This window comes from Hyposmocoma kahamanoa, unplaced genomic scaffold (assembly GCF_003589595.1).
Source record: "Hyposmocoma kahamanoa isolate Upper Pololo Valley unplaced genomic scaffold, ASM358959v1 79, whole genome shotgun sequence".
NCBI lineage: Eukaryota > Metazoa > Arthropoda > Insecta > Lepidoptera > Cosmopterigidae > Hyposmocoma > Hyposmocoma kahamanoa.
In genome coordinates, this window is record NW_020653993.1 from 6,641,414 (window position 1) to 6,657,311 (window position 15,898).

At 34.9% G+C, this 15,898-nt stretch overlaps 1 long non-coding RNA gene across 1 annotated transcript; it reads right to left on the reverse strand.

The window, feature by feature from the left end:
• Positions 1 to 8,869: 8,869 nt before the first annotated feature.
• LOC113233690 lies at positions 8,870 to 13,047 on the reverse strand. The gene is made up of 3 exons (XR_003310729.1): positions 12,559 to 13,047; positions 10,908 to 10,925; positions 8,870 to 9,185 (listed from the first exon to the last, which is right to left on the reverse strand). It is a non-coding gene; the product is annotated as an uncharacterized LOC113233690 (long non-coding RNA).
• Between the last annotated feature and the right edge of the window lie 2,851 nt (positions 13,048 to 15,898).

Below are 15,898 nucleotides of genomic sequence, written 5' to 3' on the forward strand. Positions count from 1 at the left end.
CATGTCTCTCCTCCGAGCACGACGTCAGGAAGAGAAAATCTCTACCGTAGATAAAGTTTTCTCTACATAGCGATAAATAAATTGCCGCGACTGAAATTGCCTTTCATTTTCATAGCGGTCACACTAAACCGGTAATCGGTTTTAAAGGCACAGCTCTATTCCCCTTATTCATTTTCACCGTGACGTATTTTTTTCAATGAAAATAAAAAGTAACACTAATTTTGGTATATAACTATCTCAGTTACGCAAATCATATCGATATTTTTGTTGAGTCGAAAGTGCATTTTGACGGAAAAGAAAATAACAAAAAAACTGTTGTGTTTCGTTTACTGTTTATCTGTTGTTTTTTCAAATGTTCCCAAAGTTTATCACCGAAATTTACGGGTCAAATTCTGGATAGATACGCGTTTATACGCGTGTCTTCCTTTCTTTCACTTACTTTGAACCTCACAGATGTACATGTGGACGTTTGAGGATCTCTAGTTCCTAGCACAAATAATCTATTAATTCACAGGATATCTTGATATTACGGTCTCAAAGAAATGAAACGGTTCGCAAAATTCGAGTAAAGCAAGTAAGAACGACGGGTTCTTTATCTTTTTCGTGCCAATTTTTCCTCGTGAAAATTTAATAAATAATTACGATTGGCACGAGATATTTTTATGGCATAAAACTACTATTAAATTGAAAATATGAATTAGAAATATACAGCATTTAAATTAAAAGCATGGCTTGTCGTCTGCCGCAAGACTAGTAGAGATATTTAACTAGGATTATCTGTCAAAAATATACAAACTTGGCTGTCGCGCTATTTCTCTATAACAATAGAGAAATTTGTCTTCATTTAACATTTGTATGCGCGGCAACTTAAACCGCGATTATGCTCGCGTCTGTAGAAACAGTTAGAGATAATTCGCAGTGACGTCCTTTTCGCGAGAAAATTGACAGATAACTTTTGTTTTCGGGCTCATGCTAAGCCTGCTGGTAGTAACTAATACGCAAAGAGGTCTACTGCTACTAAAATCATCCTTTATTTGTTATATTTTCTTCCGGGACTGGCTTCCTTCGTCCAGCAAAACAATGTTTTCCGATTCAACCCATGGTAAGCATGGAATATTCATTATAATTAACTAAACTATTTTTAACCATGTTAGTATAGGTGTACCAGATGGCACTTATACAAATTGAAATTTGTAGTGGGCAACATTAATATAGTAAGGAAAATGTACTAGATACTTCATATATTTTATTTGACCAGAATTGATCTATCCTCGTACACGTTTTAAGAACTGTATGAATTTGTATGTAACAGAGGTAAGTAATTTCTGATACATTTTAAAATTAAACAAAAATACATCAATTAGATTGTGGGTAATAGATTTATTCACGTTTGCAGTTTGAAGTAACTCGCATTTACCTCATTTGCCTTTTTTTATCAATCACTGTCCACACACTGTAGTCGCGCAGACCAGTAGGTACCAACAAAAATTACGTACCACATATATTGATTTGGCTTCGTAAAAAATTCAAAGATTAAGTTTATTTACTCCTACTAATCGGCAAGACTTGAGACCCGGTTCTAAATCGTGAATTGTGACTTAAGATGTACCTAATTCGTCGTTGATTTTGGACATTATTACAATGTTTTGCTTGAGATTGAAGCGGATTCTTAGTAATTATTGCTACAAAATCGTTATTTTATAGTGAAAAAAGTTTAGCAGGCAGCCATTTGACACAAGTAATATTTTGGATGGACATGTGACAAGTTAACATTGCCAGGTGAAAATTGTTCGATTTTTCTAATATTTAATGCCATGAGATTTTGATACACCTTTAATTACAAATAAGTATTTAAAAACTTTATGGATCTTGTAAGTTTCTTCGTCGGAGTTATGTCGAGATCGTGATCACAGGTGAGTCGCGGAACGGTAAGAACGTATTTAGTCTGTCAAATACGATGCTCTGTTACGCAAAATGATTATAATCTTCTGCCACTGCAACCCTCGTAGCACGTCTTCTTTTGGCATAAAGAATACATCGAGTAGACACTGGAAATAAAACTACCTTTTCGATATAAATCGCATGTGTATTTGTTGTTTCCAATAAACCATTATTTCAGTACAACAGCTGAACAGTACAGATAATGCGGTAAAAAATGTATACACAGAAAAGATAATGGCGCGCCAAAGTATTAAAAACCATACCCACGGCATACAGAAATGATAATTAAAATATAAATGATACTATTGTAAAGTACACATTTTGCTATAAAGTGTACTTTACAACGGTATGTGACACTCGACAGTGGCCACTGGGAATTGAAAAAAGTATTTTTAAATAAAAAAATGTATGTTAGCGCAAAATATTTGTGTATTTATTATTTATCACCCAGAGAACAATTTCGGTACCACAGCTGACCGCGCAGGTTCGTGCATGAGTGTGACGAATAGTGACGACATTAATTTTGGCAGAAAGTCTGACAATGACCTAATTAGGATTTTCACACAATTAGAAATATGTTTAATATCAAATCTTTATTACTCTGTTACATGGTAGCCCCGTAGATTTTAAATATTTTTACATAAAATAAAAAGTGGTTTATAACTGCATAATTTAAAACTAACATGATTTTTCTGAAAACATCCATTAACATTTTTTGTTTGTTAGTATATTATGGGCCATGATCTTTGAATATATTTACTGTATATAAATAAATATACAAATAAATATTAGATAACGTCACATACGTTGCTCTGATCCCAAAGTAAGTAGCTAAAGCACTTGTGTTATGGAAATCGGAAACAACGACGGTACCACAAACACAGACCCGAGACAATATAGAAAAGTTACTTTCTACACTGACCCGGCCGGGGATCGAACCCGGGATCTCAGAGATGGCGACACCATGCAAACCGGTGTGCAAACCACTCGACCACGGAGACCATTAAGTCTACTGTACTTTGCCATCTCATATACATAACTTACGCTGTAAATATTTTAAGTCTATGAACGTGACATTACCTGTGATTAACTGTGTAATAATACATTCTGATTTCAAATGTAATGATAAAGCCAAACACATATTTTTAAAACCTAGAAAGCAGTCGATTGATCAAACGTTTTGGCTAAACATATTGTGTCAGTGGACATGCTTGGTCAAGCGATTACCTTCAAGGTTGTTGACAGAAAATGTACAAGTCGTAAAACATTTTGTAATCTGCATAAGCAAGATTTCTCTCATGGATACCCATTATCATAACATCAATTGATATTTCTTTGATTGAATTATTTACATGTGGAATCTAGAGGTGTAGCAAATTACGGGGTCTGTTGACAGGTTAGGCCAAGCACAAAAAAATGTTACACAAACATAATAATCACTGAGAACATCCGCGTGGGCATGGAAAAATCACTTACCTTAACTCCTAAATCTCAGGTTTCCGACGTCAGAAATCCTAGTTTGAACACAATCAGTAACCTGGAGCATATTTATGATCGACGGAAACCGCATATTATTGAGATTAGCTAGTTGAGATTATTTGTCACTGATGATTGAGACTTAAGAATTTTGCTTCTTAAGACAAAAATTACTCAGCACAGATCTTCAGCATCGGGAGGATTTATTGGACTTGTTCATCCAGCTTAGTTTGCCCGACACAAATGACATTATTTATTTCAATAATATCATTAATACCGGCAAATCATAATTTATGTCGGTCGATATTAGGTGTGGTTGTAGTAAGAGTAAATCCTTTTGAACAAAATGGTCCAGCAATCAATATAAGTTTAGGAGGGTCTCAAACCAAACGAGCAAGCAAATGCATTTTTTTTAAATGGTATCATTAGAATTACTTTAAAATCGAACTTCGACTTCCTAGGTCAGTAGTTTGTCCTACGAAGCTTAAAAGCATTTCCGGAAATTCGGAATTCGATAAAGTAATTAATTAATATTTGGTAGTTTTTACAACTCAATGGTTCTCCTTGTAGATATGTCTGTAAGTGTATCTATACATGTGGCACACCTCCTTCCGAAAGCCAAATAATGGCCAAGTTGATTTTACTTTAATAAGGCACAAGAATACGTAAAACTCATATATTTGTTACTAAACATTACCAGTCATTATGATTTTTATGACATTTTTAAAATTTAAATCCTATGCAATTAATTCACAATTTGTAGACCTCCTTGTCATCGTTTACAGCTAAATAATTATCATTAGTAGGTAGTAATAATATTTTTTTTAATTACATTATTAGAAAGGTAAATTAAACTCTGTTTTTTTTTATGGACGGAGTAAAGTGATATTTGCAGGGTTACCAGTTTAATAGAATTTTAAATAATCATGTAGTTGTTGTCGAAGAAATTATAATTAAGAAGTTATAATTATGCCAAAAATGTCAGAAATGTGAATGTTACGACGTTCTAATGACTGCTAATTACGTTCTTGTCTTTCTTTATTCTTATTGTTATAATCGGCAGTTTGCAATCGGAATAAGTTTTTATTCATATACATTTTAATAAAAACAGGCGGACTTTTTTCTTTATTTTTTATAACATCAAGGGATGGGACGAACAAGTTTTGGACCTGATAGTAAGCTACACGCCTGTCCATAACAGTTACAGTGCCAGTCAGAGCTTTAAATTGCAAAGATCTAAGGGGCACTACCACTGCGCCCGTCACCCTGAGACATAAGTTGACAAGTCCCATGTACCTGTAATTTAACCAGCACCTTTAACCCTTCGTAACCGGAACACAGTAATGCTGACATTAGCGCTTGGCAGCAGAAATAGGTAAGGTGGCAGTACTAACCTGGACGAACTCTTTCACAAGGAGCTCTACTGCTACTAAACTCATTATACTATATATATATATATATATATATATAGTATTTTTTGCAGACTATGTATGTATGTATGAACTTACAAAAAAAATGACAATTAAAATGAACCTATACCGAGCAGTTGGACGAATAATGGGCCGTTGATGATTCAAATGAAACAAATTTATTGCATAAGCGTGACCAACACTCAGTCGATATTCGAATGCAGCTTGCGAGCGGGCAACCCTTTCGCGCAACGATCTATCATTTTACTCCATCGTCAAAAAAGACTCATAAATATACATATTGTATTCCCTGCGAACTCTTCTAATAATAGTACTGATATTGTGTATATATGTTAACGGCAATGTGTATAACTCAGGGATTCTATAAAATACCTAGTCATTCATTACCATGCCTGGCGTCTTTAGGCAATGTATATAATAGTTAATAATTTTTAACTATTATACACATTTCCTAGGCATTATATAGAATACCTAGGTATTGTATAGAAAGCTGGCCGTAGATTTGGCAAGTATTAAATGAAAAATTTAGAATAGTATCGAGGTGGTTCAAACCCTGCTACGGTTTTTTTAGCAAAAACTTAATCTTCAATGCTTTACTTTAAGCGAACAAAGGAAAACTAATGTTCCTAAAAGTTTAATGCGTGCTTTGTTCCAAATTTTTATAATAAGTCAAAGAATTATTGGATTTACAGTCAAATATCAGATAATCACTTAATATAACAGTTTTGCTTAATGCAATAAACAGTCTGTTAAGTTAGATTTGTGTAGCGTGCATATTTAGTGTATCAGTTTTTGTTGTTACTATAATGTAATTATATATATAATTCCACTTATACGCAGATGAATTGCAAATTTATAGATATTTTTATGGAGCCAATATCCAATCTGCCATTGAAACTATTAAGGCACTTTTCCTATCATTTTCTCAAGCGGCTTCAATCCTTCTTACCGTTCAACAACAAGGTAATGCTTGCTCAGTCCTTAGTACTCCCTCTTATCGACTATGCCGATGTTTGTTATTTGGACGCTACTGAGGAGCTGCTTAACAAACTGGAGCGCCTACAAATGTTCATATTCGGTTTACGTACACATGACCATATCTCTGAATTTCGAACTGAGGTGAAATGCCTCCCAATCCGAACTTCGCCGAAATATGCACGTTCTTTGTCTTCTTTATAAAATTCTAAATTACCCCCTGCTTCTCGAGTTCTTAGGTTTTCGCGATTGTTACACATAGGAAATGAAACTGTGTCCCCGTATTCCTCCCTTATCCCCCAATTCCCTCTCAAAACGTACCTGTGACACTATTATATCCCCAATCCAAATCCAAGTTCTTCCACAATTTTTTTTACGGTAAGTGCAGCTCGTATGTGGAATAAACTACCTGCTGACATTCGTAACAGTCATCCGGTGGCATTTTTCAAACACAAATTAAAAGAGCACTTCCTGTCGAACGCGTTAGATAGTTAATCAGTAACATATTTTTGTAAGTTGGCTGGAAGAGATCTCTTATGGAGATAAGCTCAGCTTTATATATGTCCGTTGTAACGTGTTTTTTATGTGTCTTTTCTTTGTACAATTAAGAATATATATAAAAATGTTGAAAAAAAAAAGTAATTTTCTTAAACAATTATCACTTTTAGTAATTTAATTATCAATCTACTAATTAGTTACTTATTCTTACAAGCTGAACACTTGGCCGTCCATGAAATATTATATCACATTGCTTTGTGGACCCTCATTAAACAAATGTTATAGATTACCTAATCCACATTCGGCATTAGAATTCGGAATTAGAATATCTAGTCGAAGTGCATAATTGAGTTTATTTCATACATTGCCTGACTGTTTTAGGCATTGTATAGAATACTTAGGTATTGTACAGAATACCGGATTACATACATTGCCGATAATATACAATATATAATGATGATATTAATAATGATATTACCTTCATTATGAATTATTTTTTAACAAAGCGGTAAGGAACTGTTACTTATACACCATAGTTTTCATTATGTATTTGTGTACATATGATAATTTAGGTTATTTTTCACTTGGACCATTATTGTAGGTAAAGACATTAAAAATGGACACTATTAATTTTTAAGCCTAAGTTACCCATGCATTTTTCTTATAATTTAATTTTTATGCCATTAGTTTCGAAATAAATTTACCAACATTATTGTAATTCGTATTTCGCACCAATTTACTAACATCTTTGATTCGCTTAAAACTTTGAGAAACGAGTTTTGTTTTGTCGTTATTATAGTCGTCATAACTATCATAATTGTCATTGTAGTGGCAGTCCCAATTTCCTCTTTTACGTGAACATCGTTTTATATTTATAGGATTTAAATTAGAATTCTTTCTAAAATCGACGTTGTCTGAATTTGTATATTTATGTGACAACGTATTATTATTGTAATTATTACCATAATTATTACCATAATTATTACCATAATTATTACCATTATTTACTTTTCCATGGTTTAAATTATTTTCAATCTTGCTTTCGTTGTGTTTTTTATTAACAAATTTCAAACTATTTTTGTAATTATTGTTCGATCGGAATGACCTGTCCCTAAGACGAAGTTTAGCGCCAAAGTTATTATTATTTTGTAAGTAAATAGAATTTTGTGAAAATGCATTATTATGGTTTGTAATTTTTGTGTCATCTTTTGTGTTCAAATTATTTTGAATGTTGCCATTTTGTACATCAATTTCAATACCGTTTCGCTGTTGAAGATAATTGTTCATGTTGTCATTATGATTGTTGTTGTAATTATTAAAATTTTCCGTTAAGCTCCGTCTCATTGCAATGTTAACATCGCCATTCTTAATAGAATTAACGTGTATTTGTTTTGAATTATCGTTACTAGTATCTTGACTAGAATTTGTTTGTGCATTTTTTGAATTAAGAAACTCATTATTTGTACCATTATTTACATTGTATTCATCAATATTTTTCAAAAAACTCATTCTTTGTTTCCTGTTTTTAGATTTTTTTTTGTTTTTACCTTTCCTAACATGCTTTATTTTCTTACGAATTTTCACATTATTATTATTAATAATACTTTGTCCGGCATTCGCATTGTTATCATTGTTTACATAAATGCCGGAGCCATGGTTGTAGTTATTATTCACAAAACGTCCGTTTCCTCGGTTGTTATTATTATTTACAGTACGACTTTTACCATAATTGTTGTTATTGTTTATTGTTATAGAACCGCCTTGACCTCTATTTTTACTCAATAATTTAAAATTGTTGTTATTAGTAATAATACTACTCCCATAACCTTTATTCATTAATTTAAAATTGTTATTGTTAGTAATAACACTACCGCCAAATCCCATTTGGTTATTGTTGTTAGTTACAATTTTCACCTTACCGTTATGGTTATTATTATTCGTAATTGTAAGAACTTGCCGTCCGTTTCCCATTTGATTATTCTTGTAATTAAGTTTTGTATTCCCAAAAATATAACGGTTGTTATTATTGTTGCGCGAATTAACTCTATATCCATTGTAATTGTTATTGTTAGTAATTGTTGTTACTAATGCTTCAGGTCTATAATCATTATTATTACCATGATAATTTAGTTTGGTATTGCCACGATAATTATCTTTGGTGCCATAATTAACTTTGTTGACATAATTACCTAAATTACCATTATTGCCTTTAATACCGTAACTCAGAATTGAAGGTTTATTAATGCCAGTGAATCCTATGTCGTTATTATTATTGATAGTTTCATAGGAGTCATAATCGAATGTATTTCCAAAGTTGTTGTTATTAGTTATGCCTCCATTTACATCTACATAGCTATAACTATACCCATTATTATTCTTAATAAATACATTATTATTATTATTGTTATTGTTATAAATACTTCGTTTTGCTGAAGGGACGTTTAAGGCTTTTAGATCATTTACGTTGCTACTTCCTTTAATCTCAGATAGTTTTGAATTTACGTTGTCGCGTATATAAGCACGATTTTTTTTACTATGTCTTCTTTTTTTTTTAGATCTTAAGTCCTTTCTATCTTGAATCAAATTATAGATATCTATTTCGTTGTAATTATCTGATGATCTGAATGAAGGAATATTTTTAATTAATTGGTCATCACAAATTTGTTTGCAGTCACGTATATAAGTGCACCGTGGGACTTTGCAGTTGAAATCTAGACATAAAGTATCGTATATTGATTTGCAGTCATTTGTACACAGATGAAATTTTTGACACAGGGCATCGTCGATTTTCCCTTCGCAGTCGTATAGATTCTCACTGAAATCTTCATGAGATGAACTCTTCGCTTCGTCCAGATCTTCTGTGCACTGAAGATAATTAATGAGTTGCTTAAAAGTATACCCAAAATTACACATTGCCTACATTAAAACGACGTCAATGACAACAATAAATATCAAATAGATCGCACCTGTACGTGTCATGAACTACGTATTCACCGAATTTCATTAAAATCCATTCAGCCGTTTTGGTTTAATTAAATAAGAAACTTTCTTGTAATTTTTGAGTTTATTAAATGGCACGATGCTTAACCACTCTGATATTCATATTCATCGAAGGATTTTTTCTAAATGTTCTATCTTTGTATTAATAATTATAACAAACTTTCTTGTTGAATTAGGAAGATTATCGAGAAATATTCTTTCGGTTGTTCTGGAACGCATTCACCGTTATGTAAATGATGTTATGACCAATGGTCGGAAAAAGGTGTTCCACGTTTATAAATACATGTATATACGTAACTACATAGAGTTGTTAAAACCACCAAATATTAATTAATTAAATGATTATCACTAGTATCAGGTTTCTTACCACGGTATGACTTCTTTTTATTTTCCCGATATTTCGGAACGGTTGCACGCTCCATGGTCACGGGTTGAGTTGAGTCAACCCGTGACCATACATACCGTGGTAAGAAACCTGATACTAGTGATAATCATATAGTGAATAACCACGAAAGTCTTAAAATCTATATTAATTAATTACCTTTTCGAATTCTGGATTTCCGGAAACAGTTTTACTGCATCGTGACCATTCTCTTTACTTTTTATTTTCTGCTTGGGTAAAAGGTTAGTAATCTGTTGTATTTTTTTTACATGGCACCATTAGAAATTACTTTAAAAACCAACTTCGCCTTCCTAGGTCAGTAGTTTTGTCTTACCTACTATGCAATAAAACCATTTCCGGAAATCCGGAATCCGAAAACGTAATTTATTAATATTTGGTGGTTATAATAATTCTATGTCGCTCCTTGTGGCTATATCCATACATGTTTTTCCAACCATTGGTTATGCTTTTAAACATAGCATTCTGACAGGTTGGATTAGATTGGAATTCCACGAAACCCACGGCCCGCTGTACTGCCTTGTCATAACTAACGCGAACGCATTTCGGTAACTTTCGAGATATTGGCACCTAAAGTTTCTTTGAAAAATGTAAATTGCGCTGATTTTGCTTAACAACAAAGGAAGTATTTTTTTATAATATCTAGTAACGGGCCGAACAAGTTGTGTGCCGTCCATAACAGTTCTCTGCTTTAAATACAAGGATCTGACGGGCACTTCTACTGCGCCGGTCACCCTGAGACAATGTCGGAGTAGCTATAGACTAATGAGTTGACAAGTCTCATGTGCCTGTAATTTCACCAGCACCCTTACCCTTCCAAACCGGAAGGCCGTAATGCTTACATTATTGCTTGGCGGCAGAAATAGGTAAGGTTAGGTACTCCAGTATTTCTCTGGGCGAATTATTTCACAAGGAGTTCTAATGCTGCTAAAATAATATTTTGCAGAATGTTGATAACTCCATACCGCTAAAAATGTCGATTGCGTTAGTTATTAGGAGGACAGTATAAATCACGCGAACAAAGGCCCAGCATATCGTTTTCGATAAGGTGTTTTATTCATACCTAGGGAGAAAGATAAACTGTCTCAATGTGAATTAGACTTACCTACCTTCCACACCTACTTTCCATTAAGTCAGATTTTTGATAAAACTGAAATTATATTTAAAATTATTCAAAAATAACTTACGTCAGGCTCTGGTGTGTCCTATGGTAAAAAAAGAAAGAATTAGTTTATTTCTTACTAATCAATGCATCCCAAACAAAGTGGCTTCATAATTTCATTATTGTTGTACCCTACTATGGGGAATTCCACTGTTTAAGATCCGTCCCCTAACCATCTCACTTAAAAGTATTATGTAGTTCAACCGTATACATTTTCGAAATTCAATCCTGTATTTCACTCTGAATTTCAGACTGACTTTGATATTAAACGGTTAGTGTCCAGGTAGTCGGTGCCTGGCGACGACCTGGTTGGCTTTACCGTTTGCATTGTGGGCATTGAACGTGAAGAAGGCAGAACCAATTTGGGAGATGAACTTTCTGAATTGGTTCTGGTCTGAGTGTTCTGGATTCAGAGTGAATTCCAATGTTCTGGTACTCATTGTATAGGGATTTCCCTGGTATGAGACCTTAGTGCGATTCACGATATCAAAATATCGTTGAAGTTACGTACTCGTTCGATCGAAGTCCTATCCAAAATGGGTATTTACGTATCACTTGAACAAACGTTGATATGAGTAGAATCGAAACGTAACGACTAATGAATGACATCTTGGATTGTGAAATTTTACATTTAGTCATCGAAAGTCTATTGAAAGAACTGTCATATTTTTGCAGAATACGCATTGACCTACCAAAAGGTCGATGAGAATACGTAGGACTTGTCGTTTAGAGTCAATTTAAGTTCGATTCATATACCTACCAGGATATACGCTTTAATGACATTTGGATCGAACGACTTTAAAATTGGACTTGTTGACGTTAGCTGTCACACGTGAATACGGATCGCTATCGTAACGGTTTGATTACGTGAATCACCCCCCAGGCAATTGCTGTGGTTGTTTAGCACATTATTATTTTGGATGTCAATTTTAGACTCTCGCATCTCCCATAGCCTAAAAAATTAATTTTAAGCTTTGAAATGAGAGTAGTAAATGGAGAGCCGGTATTCCCCGGCAATGGCACAGTCGGCCGGAGTCAGGGATTCTGGTTCAGGAACCGGCAAACAATGTGTGCCGTATCGAGCAAGACGGCCTTCTGTATTTGTGCTGGAAGCTCAAGCTGTTCGCGAGGTTGACTCTAACTAACCCGTTTGTGGTCAAAACAATTGGGATTATTTCAGTGGAAATCACATCCCACATGTCGATGATCTCGTCCACCTGATTCACGAGACCCTCGTCATGCGGGATGGCAACGTTCACAAGAAATACCCTGATTAATATTATTATACGTGACCTCCGCCTATACCAACGAGAGACAGACGTATTAGTAATTGCACTTCATCATCATCATGTACGTCAAATTGCTGGCCACGGGTCTCCTCTGTGGAAGTCTTTCGGAGTACACCACATTGCCCCAATCTTGGTTGAGGACAACACAAGTTACGAACTTAAGTGAACCGGAGATACAGGTTTCATAAGCCGCATTATGAACCGTTATCATTACTTCCTTCGTCCGTTTGCCAATGACTTCCTTCATTTAATAAAATCTTTGTAAAATGTACGAAATCATAAAGGAAGTCATTGGCAAACGTACTTTCATTAGGCTACACTGGTCGTGTTCTGGTATGAGTCCGGTGGCCAACAAAGAACGTACTTGGTATATGGTAGAAAACTTACCAAACTCACTACGAGAATCGGTATCCAACCCAATACAATGAGATTAAGAAAAATATTATCCATATTCATTACACATGTAGGAATAAATTTCAGTACAAAGTACTACTACTACCGTAGCTTATTAAACGTAGGTAGAATACATATAATTCAATAATTGAATATGTTGAAAGCGTTGTTTATGTGAGAACAACATATAAATACTAATTGCCTTATTATAAGTTACATTTATTGTCAAAACTTCAGTTGTAGCGACGTGAGCACGAACGCCACTTGACTGGCGGTTGAATGAAAATAATTTTAAACTTTACGCGACTTCAATAAAGGCTTTTGTTTTTGGCCATAATGTGTCCATATCGAAATAACACACTGGTGAACTAAAATAAACGGTCGGTTTCACATTAATTGCATTATCTTTTAAACTACACAGGATAGCTTCTTGAAATACTGAAAAGAATATCAAACAGAAGGCATATTTTAATAATAGCTCCTATGGCTTGATTTACAATGCATCAGAACGGAATGGCAGCAAATTTTTGTAACGAAATTGTACTTTTTTTTATAATCCCAAGCGACGAGACGAACAAGTCGTGTGCCTGGTGGTAAGCGACACGCCTATCCATAACAGTTGCAGTGCCACTCAGAGCTTGCAAAGATCTTAGGGGCACTACCACTGCGCCCGTCACCCTGAGACATAAGTTGACAAGTCCCATGTGCCTGTAATTTCACCAGCACGCTTACCCTTCGAAACTGGAACGCAGTAATGCTCATATTACTGTTTGGCGGCTGAAACACGGAAATATGGACGAACTGTTTCACAAGGAGCTCTACTGCTACTAAACTTTCGTAACGTACAAACTAGATACGATACGCTGGCTGAGGGAACACCCGAAACTGCACAGGTATTATCCGGAAGATACACGACCTGTTTTTTGGCTCGTATCTAGTTTGTACGTTACACAATGTCATAAAACACATTATGCTATTATTACAAAAATATGCTCCCAATGCGTTCCGCGGCAATGAAAATTGAGCCTAAGTCTGACGTAATAATAAATAATTAGTTACCAACTCTTTGCCTTCTGACTTGGTACCTACCTCCTGCTTGAAACGAGACGATCTGTTATTGGCCATACTAACAAACACAATTTATTTCTGTTACATCTCAAGGAAAATACTGTTCATCGTCTGAAATAAATAAATATATTGACAGCGTATCAGCTGACATTTCGCTCAGATTCCAAGTTGTAATCCCTAGCTCTCCTGCATTAATAGAGACACTGCCACTGCGCCCGTCACCGTGGGACTTAAAGTTGATAAATCCCGTGTGCCCTTGCCCTTCAAAATCGGAACGCAGTGAAGCTCAAATTACTACTTCGCAGCAAAAATATATTATACTTCCCTAGACGGACTTTTCAATAAGGAGCTCTACTGCTACTAAAATATTGCCAATACGAACATCAATACCAAAAATCAATGCTAGGAACACCATTTCATAATTAATGGACTAAAATAATCGGCATTTTGGATGAAACCATCTCATATGATCAAGACTATGAAGATTAGAACTTACCCAACCCAGACGAGTCGAAGAACGACCCACAGCCTTGACTTATGTGTTGAGTGACGCTTATTACTGAGTGATAACTTTGACAGCTCTCAAATTATGCGTAATGAATAGGTAATCGTTAATGCAATTTAACTCAAGTCATTAAAGACGGTTGACTTCAGATTTATTAATGCGGGTGATAAAAAGGTGGGATGACGATAAAAAAGGTCGCATCGTCATAGTTCCAAGAACTATAAAGTGACTTACGGTTCATCGACAAGATCTGTAGACTCCAAAAGATGACATGATTGTTGGATATTGAGATCAACCTTGCAGAGGCAAAGCTAAAGACTCATAGGCCACCAATAGCCCCAATGTCACTATCATGATATACCCGTGAGCGCATAGAATGGAGTGAAGAAGAATATATTAGAGTGATATTTTGATAATAAGGGGAAAATATACAGACAACAGAAATAACTTTGTGCGCAAGTGTAGTTTGAGGAAGAGGTTGCGTACAGTAAGAAACATACATATAGGTATGTATGGGCCAGTACCTACTACTTCAGAAGAACGCATGGAATCAGAGGTTACAGAAAACAAATCTAGACTGCTAAAAAAAATGTAAATGAGATCTTGAACGAACATTCTGAATCTTTTTTGTTGGAATTAAGTGACAATCCACAATCAATGCACGACAGCTTTTGGCTCTACACCCTCAAATTGTGAATGAGTACCTGTAGCACATGAGCATCCATCTAAAAGAGAAGCTTCAACCTGAATCTCACAGAGCAAGCTGGGGACGAGCTTGACCGACTTGTTGGAAGCCGAAATCCCTCATCACTTGCTTCATGGCTTGAAACAAACACGTATCGAAGAATGGAATGGAAAAATAATCCACAGTACCATCTTCGGAATCCGGTATTCAGCACGCACTATCTCACGGTGGCAACGCGTAATATTGAATATTTTATAACATACCTACTTTTTTCAAGAAGAAATTATCTTGCGTGTTAATATTATGATATTTGTAATATTTGTAACCGACCGTTTATTTTTTCTCGCCAAGTATGTTTATACGTGCGTAGGATTAACATCCATAACTATACTAAATCGATTTCAATTCGCAGAAAGGCTAACAATACTTTTCCATTTTATGTTTGTATTATTTTTTGTCTTGTACGTTTTTGTTTATGTGTAACTACAATAAGTAAGCGATTAAAGTTTGTTTAAAAATGTACGTACTGGGTTCAAAGTTTTTCCAAATATTTTGCAGGCGTTGTACAATTCTATTCACGCAAATAATTCCTTTTTACATTCGTGGCTGAGGTAATTTTACAATGGTTTGGAAGTGAAAAAAGACCAAGGATAAGCAACAGAATTATGCAGCTTATCTAACATTGGTCTTTCATTTATGATGCCAAGTGGAGGGATGAACAAAGTCGTGCACCTGGTGGTAAGCTGGTAAGCGACACGCCAGTCCATAGCAGTTCCAGTGCCACTCAGAGCTTTAAATCGCAAATATCTGAGAGGCACTGCCACTGTGCCCGTCACCTTTAAACATAGATTGATAAGTCTCAAGTGCCTCTACTTTTACCAGCACCCTTACTCTTCAAATCCGAAAAGCAATAATTAAAGCTCACACTGATTGGCGGAATAAATAAGTAAGATGGCAGTACCTCCCTGGACGAATTTCTTTCACAAAGAGCTCTACTGCTCCAAAAATTTACTGCTCTATTCCTAATTCATTTATTCATGAAAACACAGGTCTTATAGAGTTACCATACTATTTTT